The 15,735-nt window shown below is 43.9% G+C and overlaps 1 long non-coding RNA gene across 1 annotated transcript; it reads left to right on the top strand.

Moving 5' to 3' along the window:
• Positions 1–1,723: 1,723 nt before the first annotated feature.
• Positions 1,724–14,338, top strand: LOC120046875. Its single transcript, XR_005476863.1, has 3 exons — positions 1,724–2,956; positions 12,070–12,161; positions 12,847–14,338. It is a non-coding gene; the product is annotated as an uncharacterized LOC120046875 (long non-coding RNA).
• Positions 14,339–15,735: the final 1,397 nt, after the last annotated feature.

Raw genomic sequence — 15,735 nt, 5'->3', positions numbered from 1 at the left:
GCCAACGTCAGTGGGGTAATCCTGACTGTATCTACCAACGTCAGTGGGGTCATCCAGACTGTCTCTACCAACGTCAGTGGGGTCGTCCTGACTGTCTCTACCAACGTCAGTGGGGTCATCCTAACTGTCTCTACCAACGTCAGTGGGGTCGTCCAGACTGTCTCTACCAACGTCAGTGGGGTCATCCTGACTATCTCTACCAACGTCAGTGGGGCCGTCCTGACTGTCTCTACCAATGTCAGTGGGGTCATCCAGACTGTCTCTACCAACGTCAGTGGGGTCATCCTGACTATCTCTACCAACCTCAGTGGGGTCATCCTAACTGTCTCTACCAACGTCAGTGGGGTCGTCCTGACTGTCTCTACCAACCTCAGTGGGGTCATCCTGACTATCTCTACCAACGTCAGTGGGGTCATCCTGACTATCTCTACCAACGTCAGTGGGGTCATCCTGACTATCTCTACCAACCTCAGTGGGGTCATCCTGACTGTCTCTACCAACGTCAGTGGTGTCATCCAGACTGTCTCGACCAACGTCAGTGGTGTCATCCAGACTGTCTCTACCAACGTCAGTGGTGTCATCCTGACTGTCTCTACCAACGTCAGTGGTGTCATCCAGACTGTCTCTACCAACGTCAGTGGGGTCATCCAGACTGTCTCTACCAACTGCAGTGGGGTCATCCAGACTGTCTCTAACAACGTCAGTGGGGTCATCCAGACTGTCTCTACCAACGTCAGTGGGGTCATCCTGACTGTCTCTACCAACGTCAGTGGGGTCATCCTGACTGTCTCTACCAACGTCAGTGGGGTCATCCTGACTGTCTCTACCAACGTCAGTGGGGTTATCCTGACTGTCTCTACCAACGTCAGTGGGGTCATCCTGACTGTCTCTACCAACGTCAGTGGGGTCATCCTGACTGTCTCTACCAACGTCAGTGGGGTCATCCTGACTGTCTCTACCAACGTCAGTGGGGTCGTCCTGACTGTCTCTACCAACGTCAGTGGGGTCGTCCTGACTGTCTCTACCAACGTCAGTTGGGTCGTCCTGACTGTCTCTACCAACGTCAGTTGGGTCGTCCTGACTGTCTCTACCAACGTCAGTGGGGTCGTCCTGACTGTCTCTACCAACGTCAGTGGGGTCGTCCTGACTGTCTCTACCAACGTCAGTGGGGTCATCCTGACTGTCTCTAACAACGTCAGTGGGGTCATCCAGACTGTCTCTACCAACGTCAGTGGTGTCATCCAGACTGTCTCTACCAACTGCAGTGGGGTCATCCAGACTGTCTCTACCAACTGCAGTGGGGTCGTCCTGACTGTCTCTACCAACGTCAGTGGGGACGTCCTGACTGTCTCTACCAACGTCAGTGGTGTCGTCCAGACTGTCTCTACCAACGTCAGTGGTGTCGTCCAGACTGTCTCTACCAACGTCAGTGGTGTCATCCAGACTGTCTCTGCCAACGTCAGTGGGGTCATCCAGACTGTCTCTACCAACGTCAGTGGGGTCATCCAGACTGTCTCTACCAACGTCAGTGGTGTCATCCAGACTGTCTCTACCAACGTCAGTGGTGTCATCCAGACTGTCTCTACCAACGTCAGTGGTGGCATCCTGACTGTCTCTACCAACGTCAGTGGGGTCATCCTGACTGTCTCTACCAACGTCAGTGGGGTCATCCTGACTGTCTCTACCAACGTCAGCGGGGTCATCCTGACTGTCTCTACCAACGTCAGCGGGGTCATCCTGACTGTCTCTACCAACGTCAGCGGGGTCATCCTGACTGTCTCTACCAACGTCAGCGGGGTCATCCTGACTATCTCTACCAACGTCAGTGGTGTCATCCTGACTATCTCTACCAACCTCAGTGGGATGTCCTGACTGTCTCTACCAACGTCAGTGGGGTCATCCAGACCTGTCTCTACCAACGTCAGCGGAGTCATCCAGACCTGTCTCTACCAACGTCAGCGGAGTCATCCAGACTGTCTCTACCAACGTCAGCGGGGTCATCCTGACTATCTCTACCAACGTCAGCGGAGTCATCCAGACTGTCTCTACCAACGTCAGTGGGGTCATCCTGACTGTCTCTACCAACGTCAGTGGTGTCATCCAGACTGTCTCTACCAACTGCAGTGGGGTCATCCAGACTGTCTCTACCAACTGCAGTGGGGTCGTCCTGACTATCTCTACCAACGTCAGTGGGGACGTCCTGACTGTCTCTACCAACGTCAGTGGTGTCGTCCAGACTGTCTCTACCAACGTCAGTGGTGTCGTCCAGACTGTCTCTACCAACGTCAGTGGTGTCGTCCAGACTGTCTCTACCAGCGTCAGTGGGGTCATCCAGACTGTCTCTACCAACGTCAGTGGTGTCATCCAGACTGTCTCTATCAACGTCAGTGGGGTCATCCTGACTGTCTCTACCAACGTCAGTGGGGTCATCCTGACTGTCTCTACCAACGTCAGTGGGGAAATCTAGGGCCTCTGAGGGCGTAGGACCTTTTTAATAGCTATGAAGCAGAGTTGATTATGTATGTAAAGAGATTAAGTAGTTTTTCCGCTTACATAAGTATTGTGCTTGCTATGTTAATGATTTACACTTTTTTCACATTTTTATCAGACCGATTGTGTTTATCTGACTCTTATTGAAATGGTCGAACAATAATAACACTAAATTCAAGAAGATGAATGCACAGTATTTCTTTGTGGATATTGTTATAGGAAAGCATATCACATATCCGTGGTGGTAGATGGCCTCCCTTATCACCGCACACAAATAATTGGGCCAGTTACGTAAGTGACAAGCTTCCATGATCAATGGGAAATGTGAGAATCAAACTGATTAAGTAAAGTGAGCTTCACTTTCAAAGGTTGGTCATTTTAATTCCCTCCAGTCTCTCTCTCTCTCACACACACAGGGACAACCATGTGTTTACGGTCCAGATAACAGCACTTGCTATTTACTCAAGTAAGTCATACTAAAGGAGACATGCCAATACTAACTGCTGCAATACAATACTTCATACATAGTTAACTACTACAATACAATACTTCACACTTAGCTAACTGCTACATTACAATATTTCACACTTAGCTAACTGCTACAATACAATACGTCAAACGTAGTTAACTGCTACAATACAATACGTCAAACGTAGCTAACTGCTACAATACAATACTTCACACGTAGCTAACTGCTACATTACAGTACTTCACACGTAGCTAACTGCTACAATACAATACTTCACACATAGTTAACTGCTACATTACAATACTTCACACATAGCTAACTGCTACAATACAATACTTAACACGTAGCTAACTGCTACAATACAATACGTCAAACGTAGTTAACTGCTACAATACAATACTTCACACGTAGCTAACTGCTACAATACAATACTTCACACGTAGCTAACTGCTACAATACAATACTTCAAACGTAGTTAACTGCTACAATACAATACTTCACACGTAGCTAACTGCTACAATACAATACTTCACACGTAGCTAACTGCTACATTACAGTACTTCACACGTAGCTAACTGCTATAATACAATACTTCACACATAGTTAACTGCTACATTACAATACTTCACACATAGCTAACTGCTACAATACAATACTTCACACGTAGCTAACTGCTACAATACAATACGTCAAACGTAGTTAACTGCTACAATACAATACTTCACACGTAGCTAACTGCTACAATACAATACTTCACACGTAGCTAACTGCTACAATACAATACTTCAAACGTAGCTAACTGCTACAATACAATACTCCACACGTAGCTAACTGCTACAATACAATACTTCACACGTAGTTAACTGCTACAGTACAATACTTTACACATAGTTAACTGCTACAGTACAATACTTCACACGTAGTTAACTGCTACAGTACAACACTTTACACGTAGCTAACTGCTACAATACAATACTTCACACGTAGTTAACTGCTACAGTACAATACTTCACACGTAGTTAACTGCTACAATACAATACTTCACACGTAGTTAACTGCAACATTACAATACTTCACACGTAGCTAACTGCTACAATACAATACTTCACACGTAGCTAACTGCTACAATACAATACTTCACACGTAGCTAACTGCTACATTACAGTACTTCACACGTAGCTAACTGCTACAACCCAATACTTCACACGTAGCTAACTGCTACATTACAATACTTCACACGTAGCTAACTGCTACAACACAATACTTCACATGTAGCTAACTGCTACAACACATGCTAAGCCGTCTTCAGTAGGCTCCAAGCACTGGTTTCTTTATTTTATGTTCTTTATTTTATGTCAGGGACCGAGCACAGTATTGAACAAATATTTCACCATATTTAGCTTAATGTCTAATTCCTATATTGCATCTCCAGATTTTAGAATGGACCTCAAATGTTATCCCATCCTCATCTCTTGACCCTTGTTGAACGCTTTCTCTCCAGAGTTAGGTTTATTTTTAAGTCACTGGCAAAGCCTGTTTCCAATCACATTGTTTGTACTTGTACTTTAGATCTACCCATTCCTCTGCCCAACAGTATCTGTCCCTACAGTATATTTATTACATCACAACTCCTTTGATTTCCTTCTTATCCATGTAAACTCCCTACCTTTCCCTCCCTGCGTCCGGCTCAACAGGTAACACTGGGGATTCCCCAAACTCTGACAGAATAGGAAAACTCCGAAGCCTAAGGGCAATCTGACCGCCAATCTCTCTGTCTCCTCTCTTTCCTCTTTTCTCCTCCTCTTCCTTTCTGCCTCTCCTCCTCTCCATTTTTTAGAGCTGAATAGAGAAACTGACTGGCCACTCTCTTAGGCTCTATCCCAAATTGCACCGTATTTACTATATAGTGCACTACTTATGACCCAGGCCCATAGGGCTCTCATCAGAAGTAGTTTAGAATATAAGGACTAGAGTTCCATTTGGACAACAGCCTTAGCATGTCATGGATACCTCAGCCCTCCAGCCCTGCAGACAAGTGAATTACACAGTTTACCCACTTCTTTTCAAATGCTATTCTTTTCTTGTCTTTCTTTTTCGTTGCACTGTGGCGACTGGAGAGCAGCTATTACCCAGGATTCTCCTTGTCTGCACACACACATAAACAACCTTCTTTAGAGTTGCAGCGACAGTCTCAGATGGGTTGCATGGTTGGTTCCTGGTGCCTTAGAAAGGATTTCTGTGACTTGGATCTTGTTTTCTTTGCAGACACTTTGAAGTCGCCTTAATCTCCTGGCCAGATTCTAGTGCCACACAGTATATGATAGTCAAACTGTTTCTCTATCGTGTTGGTTAAAGTTGTAGTTTTCTTCCTTAAAGGTCAGTCATTCTTTTATTTGTTTAAATTCTAAAGAAAACAGCAGCAGTTGCTGGCATGGCCATCCAGTCCCTCACCTCTCTGTCTTTAAAACACATTATATAGATGGAAGCTTACAGTACATTAACTGTGACTAAAACATCCTATATTAGGTAGATACTTACACTACATATGAGATGTGTTGTTGCTAAGATACAAGCCTGCAGTACATATGAGATGTGTTGTTGCTAAGATACAAGCCTGCAGTACATATGAGATGTGTTGTTGCTACGATACAAGGCTGCAGTACATATGACATAACACCACATAAACTCAGCAAAAAGAGAAACGTCCCTTTTTTAGGATCCTGTCTTTCAAAGAAAATTTTTAAAAATCCAAATAACTTCACAGATCTTCATTGGAAAGGGTTTAAACACTGTTTCCCATGCTTGTTCAATGAACCATAAACAATTAATGAACATGCACCTGTGGAACGGTCGTTAAGACACTAACAGCTTACAGACGGTGGGCAATTAAGGTCACAGTTATGAAGATTTAGGACACTAAAGAGGCCTTTCTACTGACTCTGAAAAACACCAAAAGAAAGATGCCCAGGGTCCCTGCTCATCTGTGTGAACGTGCCTTGCTGCAAGGAGGCATGAGGACTGCAGATGTGGCCAGGGCAATAAATTGCAATGTCATCACTGTGAGACGCCTAAGACAGCGCTACAGGGAGATTGGACGGACAGCTGATCGTCCTCGCAGTGGCAGACCACGTGTAACAACACCTGCACAGGATCGGTACATCCGAACATCACACCTGCAGGACAGATACAAGATGGCAACAACAACCGCCTGAGTTACACCAGGAACGCACAATCCCTCCATCAGTGCTCAGACTGTCCGCAATAGGCTGAGAGAGGCTGGACTGAGGGCTTGTAGGCCTGTTGTAAGGCAGGTCCTCAACAGACATCACCGGCAACAACGTCGCCTATGGGCACAAACCACTGGAGCAGACAGGACTGGCAAAAAGTGCTCTTTACTGACTGAGTCGTGGATTTGTCTCACCGGTTGTGATGGTCGGATTCGCGTTTATCGTCGAAGGAATGTATTCTGGAGCGGGATCGATTTGGAGGTGGAGGGTCCGTCATGGTCTGGGGCGGTGTGTCACAGCATCATCGGACTGAGCTTGTTGTCATTGCAGGCAATCTCAACGCTGTACGTTACAGGTAAGACATCCTCCTCCCTCATGTGGTACCCTTCCTGCAGGCTCAGCTTGACATGACCCTCCAGGATGACAATGCCACCAGCCATACTGCTCGTTCTGTGCGTGATTTCCTGCAAGACAGGAATGTCAGTGTTCTGCCATGGCCAGCGAAGAGCCTGGATCTCAATCCCATTGTGCACGTCTGGGACCTGTTGAATCGGAGGGTGAGGGCTATGGCCATTCCCCCCAGAAATGTCCGGGAGCTTGCAGGTGCCTTGGTGGGAGAGTGAGGTAACATCTCACAGCAAGAACTGGCAAATCTGGTGCAGTCCATGAGGAGGAGATGCACTGCAGTACTTAATGCAGCTGGTGGCCACACCAGATACTGACTGTTACTTTTGATTTTGACCCCCCCTTTGTTCAGGGACACATTATTCCATTTCTGTTAGTCACATGTCTGTGGAACTTGTTCAGTTTATGTCTCAGTTGTTGAATCTTGTTATGTTCATACAAATATTTACACATGTTAAGTTTGCTGAAAATAAATGCAGTTGACAGTGAGAGGACGTTTCTTTTTTGCGTTTATTACGTGTAGGTCTGCAGTACATTATGACATATGAGTGGTGTTTAAGATTCTGTCGACTGTGACTTCACATTGGAAGTTATCCAGGGATCAGCCCTATCCACAGTGACACAGCTTTCTACTTTACAATAAGAGTTGTAGTCTTTTTCAGTTACCGTGACACAGTTAGCCCGAGGCTGGGTTCCTCTACGGCGTTAACAGCCCCTCTAAGGCACATCAGTCAGGACAGGGACACTTAAAGTTCCATTCTTGGATTTGAAAAACAACATAACGGTAGCCCTGCCACTTGTTTTGGTATACAGCTAAAGGATGGGCTAGGGAAATGTAACCCCTCGCAAATTCATAAGGAATTCATTTATTATTATTTTTATTAAGAATCAATAGGTGCATATCAACAATTGGAATGACCATTGAACAGATTCTCAGATCCCAGATTGTAGTCTTAAGTGAGGACAGGGCCATCGTTAGTTACACAGTTGCACAGCAAGTGCTTTGCTTGAATAATAAGACTGCATGCAAGTATTTGTATTTATTAGGGATCCCCATTAGTTCCTACCAAGGCAGCAGCTACTCTTCCTGGGGTTTATTATGGATCCCTATTAGTTCCTGCCAAGGCAGCAGCTACTCTTCCTGGGGTTTATTATGGATCCCTATTAGTTCCTGCCAAGGCAGCAGCTACTCTTCCTGGGGTTTATTATGGATCCCTATTAGTTCCTGCCAAGGCAGCAGCTACTCTTCCTGGGGTTTATTATGGATCCCTATTAGTTCCTGCCAAGGCAGCAGCTACTCTTCCTGGGGTTTATTATGGATCCCCATTAGTTCCTGCCAAGGCAGCAGCTAATCTTCCTGGGGTTTATTATGGATCCCCATTAGTTCCTGCCAAGGCAGCAGCTACTCTTCCTGGGGTTTATTATGGATCCCTATTAGTTCCTGCCAAGGCAGCAGCTACTCTTCCTGGGGTTTATTATGGATCCCCATTAGTTCCTGCCAAGGCAGCAGCTACTCTTCCTGGGGTTTATTATGGATCCCTATTAGTTCCTGCCAAGGCAGCAGCTACTCTTCCTGGGGTTTATTATGGATCCCTATTAGTTCCTACCAAGGCAGCAGCTATTCTTCCTGGGGTTTATTATGGATCCCTATTAGTTCCTGCCAAGGCAGCAGTTACTCTTCCTGGGGTTTATTATGGATCTCCATTAGTTCATGCCAAGGCAGCAGCTACTCTTCCTGGGGTTTATTATGGATCCCCATTAGTTCCTGCCAAGGCAGCAGTTACTCTTCCTGGGGTTTATTATGGATCCCCATTAGTTCCTGCCAAGGCAGCAGCTACTCTTCCTGGGGTTTATTATGGATCCCTATTAGTTCCTGCCAAGGCAGCAGCCACTCTTCCTGGGGTTCAAACACATTACGGCACTTACATTACATATAAAACAAAAGATAAAACAGTACATCATATGACATTATTACACCACTACATATCTACAATGCACAATGTTTAATACCACCATACAACAATATTACAATGTATGTGTGTGTCTGTACTTTTGTGTGTGTCTCTTCACAGTCCCTGCTGTTCCATAAGGTGATTCTACTGCTTGCATCAGTTACCTGATGTGGAATAGAGTTCCATGTAGTCATGGCTCTATGCAGTACTGTGCACCTCCCATAGTCTGTTCTGGACTTGGGGACTGTGAATAATCCTCTGGTGGCATGTCTTGTGGGGTATGAATGGGTGTCTGAGCTGTGTGCTCGTTGTTTAGACGGACACCTTGATACATTCAACTTGTCAACACTTCTCACAAAAACAAGTAGTGATGAAGTCAATCTCTCCTCCACTTTGAGCCAGGAGAGATTGACATGCATATTATTAATGTTAGCTCTTCGTGTACTTTTAAGTGCCAGCCATGCTGCCCTGTTCTGAGCCAACTGCAATTTCCCTAAGTCCCTCTTTGTGGCACCTGACCACACTGCAAGTGATTGCTTTGTCACACTTAATCGTACACACACTGCCACTCTGTGTTTTTTATGGACTTTCCTTGACAGTTGAAACCTTCCAACTCACCCTGTTGTTTCTTACAACGTTTCTTCAACATGGAAAACAAAACCTACAAGTGAATACCTCCATGTTCCCATTTCATGGAATACATTGCTACGTACTGTAGTGAGGATTAAGTAAACTCATAACTAGAATAATAACATTGACTAAAAGCAAAGATATTAAAATATAATAATGGCCTGAAGATGTTCCACCCCGCCCCCCCGAAATCATTTTACAGGGTCCAATCACACTGCTTCATCTTAACCTCCCAGTAACACTTGATGTAAACTTAATTTACTCAAACCTGTTCCATCTGCCTCGCCTTGGATGGAGAATATCGCCCGTGGACACAGTGTAGTTAGTTAGTTGTTACTTTGCCAGTTCTCCAACCCCTCACACACTGACTCATACATAAGAAGGTAGTCTAATATAAATGCATTAGGATGCTGGATTCACACCAAGTTCTGCTGTTTATCTCCCTTCCCTGCTTTTGGAGTTATAATGTCCAACACCTTTCTGACTCATAAGAAGGTACTAAAAGCATTAGTATGCTAAATACATGCATTTCTGTTCTTTGGTTTAAGCACTCAGCTTTACTTACATTCCATTAACTGTTGCATTGTATGATGGTCGTCTGAAATACATGCAGTAGGATGCTAGATTCTTATTTTCCTATTTCCTTGCTTTTGGTGTTACTTTGCTTTCTAAAAGCATAAGAAGGTACTCTGAAACCTACAACCATTACGATATCAATCTCAATGACAACCATTAGGATGTTCATTTCTGTTCTGACTGGTCTTTTTACTGCATTTGGTTGATAATGGCTCCTACTTACATCCCATTAACTGTTGCATTAACATCATGGATCAAACAGATGCTGCAGGGCCTGTAATTAATGTCGGAGGCGTCTCTTGGGGCTACCTTGTAATGGTGGCAGTGTTGGGTCACTACTAGTTAGTATAATGCCGTTAATTGCTCCCAGAATAAGATCCTTTAACATTTTAAAGACATAATGGCTGGATTTATACAGGCAAGCCAATTCTGATTGTTTGCTCAAAAGACCTGATCTGATTGGTCAAAAGACCAATTATTGAAAAAAAGATCAGAATTGGGCTGCCCGTGTAAACGCAGCCATAGTGACTTCAGTGAACTCCTAAGGCTGGCCATGTTGGGCTGTTGAAACATACAAATATACATATGTTTGTTTTTGTGTCATTTAATATACACTGCTCAAAAAAATAAAGGGAACACTTAAACAACACAATGTAACTCCAAGTCAATCACACTTCTGTGAAATCAAACTGTCCACTTAGGAAGCAACACTGATTGACAATAAATTTCACATGCTGTTGTGCAAATGGAATAGACAAAAGGTGGAAATTATAGGCAATTAGCAAGACACCCCCAAAAAAGGAGTGATTCTGCAGGTGGTGACCACAGACCACTTCTCAGTTCCTATGCTTCCTGGCTGATGTTTTGGTCACTTTTGAATGCTGGCGGTGCTCTCACTCTAGTGGTAGCATGAGACGGAGTCTACAACCCACACAAGTGGCTCAGGTAGTGCAGTTCATCCAGGATGGCACATCAATGCGAGCTGTGGCAAAAAGGTTTGCTGTGTCTGTCAGCGTAGTGTCCAGAGCATGGAGGCGCTACCAGGAGACAGGCCAGTACATCAGGAGACGTGGAGGAGGCCGTAGGAGGGCAACAACCCAGCAGCAGGACCGCTACCTCCGCCTTTGTGCAAGGAGGTGCACTGCCAGAGCCCTGCAAAATGACCTCCAGCAGGCCACAAATGTGCATGTGTCAGCATATGGTCTCACAAGGGGTCTGAGGATCTCATCTCGGTACCTATTGGCAGTCAGGCTACCTCTGGCGAGCACATGGAGGGCTGTGCGGCCCTCCAAGAAATGCCACCCCACACCATGACTGACCCATCGCCAAACCGGTCATGCTGGAGGATGTTGCAGGCAGCAGAACGTTCTCCACGGCGTCTCCAGACTCTGTCACGTCTGTCACATGTGCTCATGTGCTCAGTGTGAACCTGCTTTCATCTGTGAAGAGCACAGGGCACCAGTGGCGAATTTGCCAATCTTGGTGTTCTCTGGCAAATGCCAAACGTCCTGCACGGTGTTGGGCTGTAAGCACAACCCCCACCTGTGGACGTCGGGCCCTCATACCACCCTCATGGAGTCTGTTTCTGACCGTTTGAGCAGACACATGCACATTTGTGGCCTGCTGGAGGTCATTTTGCAGGGCTCTGGCAGTGCACCTCCTTGCACAAAGGCGGAGGTAGCGGTCCTGCTGCTGGGTTGTTGCCCTCCTACGGCCTCCTCCACGTCTCCTGATGTACTGGCCTGTCTCCTGGTAGCGCCTCCATGCTCTGGACACTACTCTGACAGACACAGCAAACCTTCTTGCCACAGCTCGCATTGATGTGCCATCCTGGATGAGCTGCACTACCTGAGCCACTTGTGTGGGTTGTAGACTCCGTCTCATGCTACCACTAGAGTGAAAGCACCGCCAGCATTCAAAAGTGACCAAAACATCAGCCAGGAAGCATAGGAACTGAGAAGTGGTCTGTGGTCACCACCTGCAGAACCACTCCTTTATTGGGGGTGTCTTGCTAATTGCCTATAATTTCCACCTGTTGTCTATTCCATTTGCACAACAGCATGTGAAATGTATTGTCAATCAGTGTTGCTTCCTAAGTGGACAGTTTGATTTCACAGAAGTGTGATTGACTTGGAGTTACATTGTGTTGTTTAAGTGTTCCCTTTATTTTTTTGAGCAGTGTACATTTGTCGTTCCAAACACACAACACTTGAAGTCTAAACTAAGTTTAGAGAACTAAGATTATCTCTTGATGTCGAACTAATGCAGTGTTAGCAAATACTCAATTATGTTCTATTTTTTTGTCTTCTCACTTTTTCAGACGAATGCACAGTGACGAGATCGTACCTTTTCCTCCACAAGTTCTGGTTCTTCAGTACCATCTACTACTTTGGTAACTGGGTGTTTATCGGGGTATGTGTTGGAAACTCAAAGATTTGATTGACAATGTTCTTGCAAAAATATCAACGATGGTATAACTATAAGTGCAATTTATAGTGTAAAGGTAGATCAGATTTACTGAGTACTGCGGAGTCTGCTAGAATAACAGCTGCAATTCATTGATTGATTGATTACATTTTTTGTACATTAAAGATGACCCCCATACTAGCGTCCTACTTAAACCGTGTACTCATTTACTTAAACTGCATACTCATTTACTTAATCTGCGTACTCATTTACTTAATCTGCGTACTCATTTACTTAATCTGCTCACTCATTTACTTAATCTGCGTACTCATTTACTTAAACTGCATACTCATTTACTTAAACTGCGTACTCATTTACTTAAACTGCGTACTCATTTACTTAATCTGCGTACTCATTTCGGCGTTTGATCTAGTAGAATTCACCGGTCTTTCCTGACTCACGTGTTTGACGACAGCTGATAATCAGATAAATTGACCTGCTGTACCAAAATGAACGAATGGTTGGAGTATATGCAATCACATATTAGATGAAGCACTCAGAATACTATTTTCTAAATTTCACTTACTATAAAACTTTATTTTTTCACATACTATTTTTATAGTACGCTAGTATGGGTATTGAGAGATGGCCCATGACTTATTTCCATACGTTCCATGTTTTCCACCTGTAGGTTTTCCTCATCGGCCTGTTGGTGTCATGTTGTAAGGGGAAGAAATCAGTGATCGAAGGAGAGGTGGAGGCAGACGACTCTGACATGAGTGAAGACGAATACGTCCACTGACAAGACCACAGCCTGCCAGACCTGGGTTCAAATACTATTTGAAGTCTTTTAAATACTTTTGAGCATTTGCTTAAGTCTGCCTGGGAGTGCCGGGTGGGCGGGGTTTGCATGTTCTGGACTTTTCTATGGGTTCACCTGCAAAAGGCAAGCTTAATCAAATACAATTTAAGTATTTGAAATTATTTTAAACAGTGTGCCCTAATGAATATGACCCAGGTCTGCTACCTGCATGGACCAGCAGACATTTAAACCGGATTGGTTTCTGTTACATCTGGTTTGCTGTAACATAATAATTTGACATTTGGATTGTTCATACAATGCAGTAAAACATGAATTTGAACTTTTGTTTTCTGGTTCTGCCTGAGATCGGTTCATATTACACACCGTTGTGTTGATACTGATTTATTATAACAGGAGAGAGTGATTGTGAGGTTGCTTTTTTCTATTAGGGAAACTTTTTGTTTTTTGTTCAGTCAGGTGTCTTTTTTCAAAGCAGTATGTAAACCCTTATTGCATCCCAAATGGCACCCTATTTCATATATAGTGCACTTCTTTTGACCAAAACCCTATTAGACCCTGGTCAAAAGTAGTGCACTATATAGGGAATAGTGTACCATTTTGAGATGCAACCCTCTTTGTATTACTATGGGTATGTGCCTGTTGTTTAAAATGTCATCTCCACCAATTCCATGTGTTTATGTTTCCAAAAAGAAAGATTTAGTGTTGCAAAATTCTGGTATCTTTTCCAAAATGAGAGGATTCTGAATTTCCTGCTTATTTCCCTCACTATTCTGGGAATCTTCAAATGGAGAATAAAAAGACATAAAAACCAGGTCATTTGGGGAAAGTTACCAACGTTTTGCAACCCTAAGAAAGATCCTTGGCTGATAACCAAACGGTGGGTTATTAAACGACCTTCACCCTGTCATACTGGATGTTTTGGATCCTGAGAAGAGAAGATGTTGTCGGGGAAACATATTCCAGGCTTACTTTGTTTCTTATTTTAACTCAGCACATTTTTGTTGTCATGTACATTTCTGTAATATATGGCTGGATAAATGTTTATTTAAGCCTTTAACAGATTTATTATTTTTAAGATTACTAACTTAAGCACATTCAGCATGTTAACTTACAGCAACAAATATGGACATGTATTTGATACCATATTGATAATGCACATTGCTGAGTTAAAATCTATATTCTCTTATCCCTGATTTTGGTAGTGTTTGGTCGGGCTTAACTTGACTAACTGTTATTGCGTTGATGGATTGATTTGCTGTAAAGTTATCTTAACATGAACTGAGCATAATATCACTTGACTACTGATCACCATGTCAATTTACTTTATGAATTTGGAATAAAATATGAATTCTGAATTGATTATTGCTGTATTTACGTTGTTAATCTATCACTTTCTAACGTTAATTCAGGGATTGCTTTGGACCTTCAACTTGGGGTTGGCGTTGCCATTTCTTTTTCAAGGACTAGACATTAGTGATATTTATTGTGTCCTCTTTAAAAGTGTTGATAATAAAGAGGCTGGCCCATCTTATTTTGTGTACCATGCACTTTTCATCACTGCACTAGATACCAGTGCATTGATTTAATCTGTCACAGTGGTCATTATTAGCCTACAAGATGGCATGTAGCTGGCTTCAGTACAGTATATATAAAAAAGTGCAAACTTATCGCAGGCTGTAGGCTTAGACTGGTGTTAAGATGTTCACTCTCCACTATCTCCTGTACACAGTGGTGATCCCTGGGGCTACATACTATAGATAAAAGACTGGTTTTAAGATGTTAACTCTCCACTATCTCCTGTACACAGTGGTCATCCCTGGGGCTACATACTATAGATAAAAGACTGGTGTTAAGATGTTAACTCTCCACTATCTCCTGTACACAGTGGTGATCCCTGGGGCTACATACTATAGATAAAAGATTGGTGTTAAGATGTTCACTCTCCACTATCTCCTGTACACAGTGGTGATCCCTGGGGCTACATATTATAGATAAAAGATTGGTGTTAAGATGTTAACTCTCCACTATCTCCTGTACACAGTGGTGATCCCTGGGGCTACATACTATAGATAAAAGACTGGTGTTAAGATGTTCACTCTCCACTATCTCCTGTACACAGTGGTGATCCCTGGGGCTACATACTATAGATAAAAGACTGGTGTTAAGATGTTCACTCTCCACTATCTCCTGTACACAGTGGTGATCCCTGGGGCTACATACTATAGATAAAAGGCTGGTGTTAAGATGTTCACTCTCCACTATCTCCTGTACACAGTGGTGATCCCTGGGGCTACATATTATAGATAAAAGACTGGTGTTAAGATGTTAACTCTCCACTATCTCCTGTACACAGTGGTGATCCCTGGGGCTACATACTATAGATAAAAGACTGGTGTTAAGATGTTAACTCTCCACTATCTCCTGTACACAGTGGTGATCCCTGGGGCTACATACTATAGATAAAAGACTGGTGTTAAGATGTTAACTCTCCACTATCTCCTGTACACAGTGGTGATCCCTGGGGCTACATACTATAGATAAAAGACTGGTGTTAAGATGTTAACTCTCCACTATCTCCTGTACACAGTGGTGATCCCTGGGGCTACATACTATAGATAAAAGACTGGTGTTAAGATGTTCACTCTCCACTCTCCTGTACACAGTGGTGATCCCTGGGGCTACATACTATAGATAAAAGACTGGTGTTAAGATGTTCACTCTCCACTATCTCCTGTACACAGTGGTGATCCCTGGGGC

Source organism: Salvelinus namaycush, chromosome 4 (assembly GCF_016432855.1).
Source record: "Salvelinus namaycush isolate Seneca chromosome 4, SaNama_1.0, whole genome shotgun sequence".
Lineage (NCBI taxonomy): Eukaryota > Metazoa > Chordata > Actinopteri > Salmoniformes > Salmonidae > Salvelinus > Salvelinus namaycush.
Note: the sequence above shows the minus strand (reverse complement) of the source record. Positions and strands in the feature narration are given on the sequence as shown.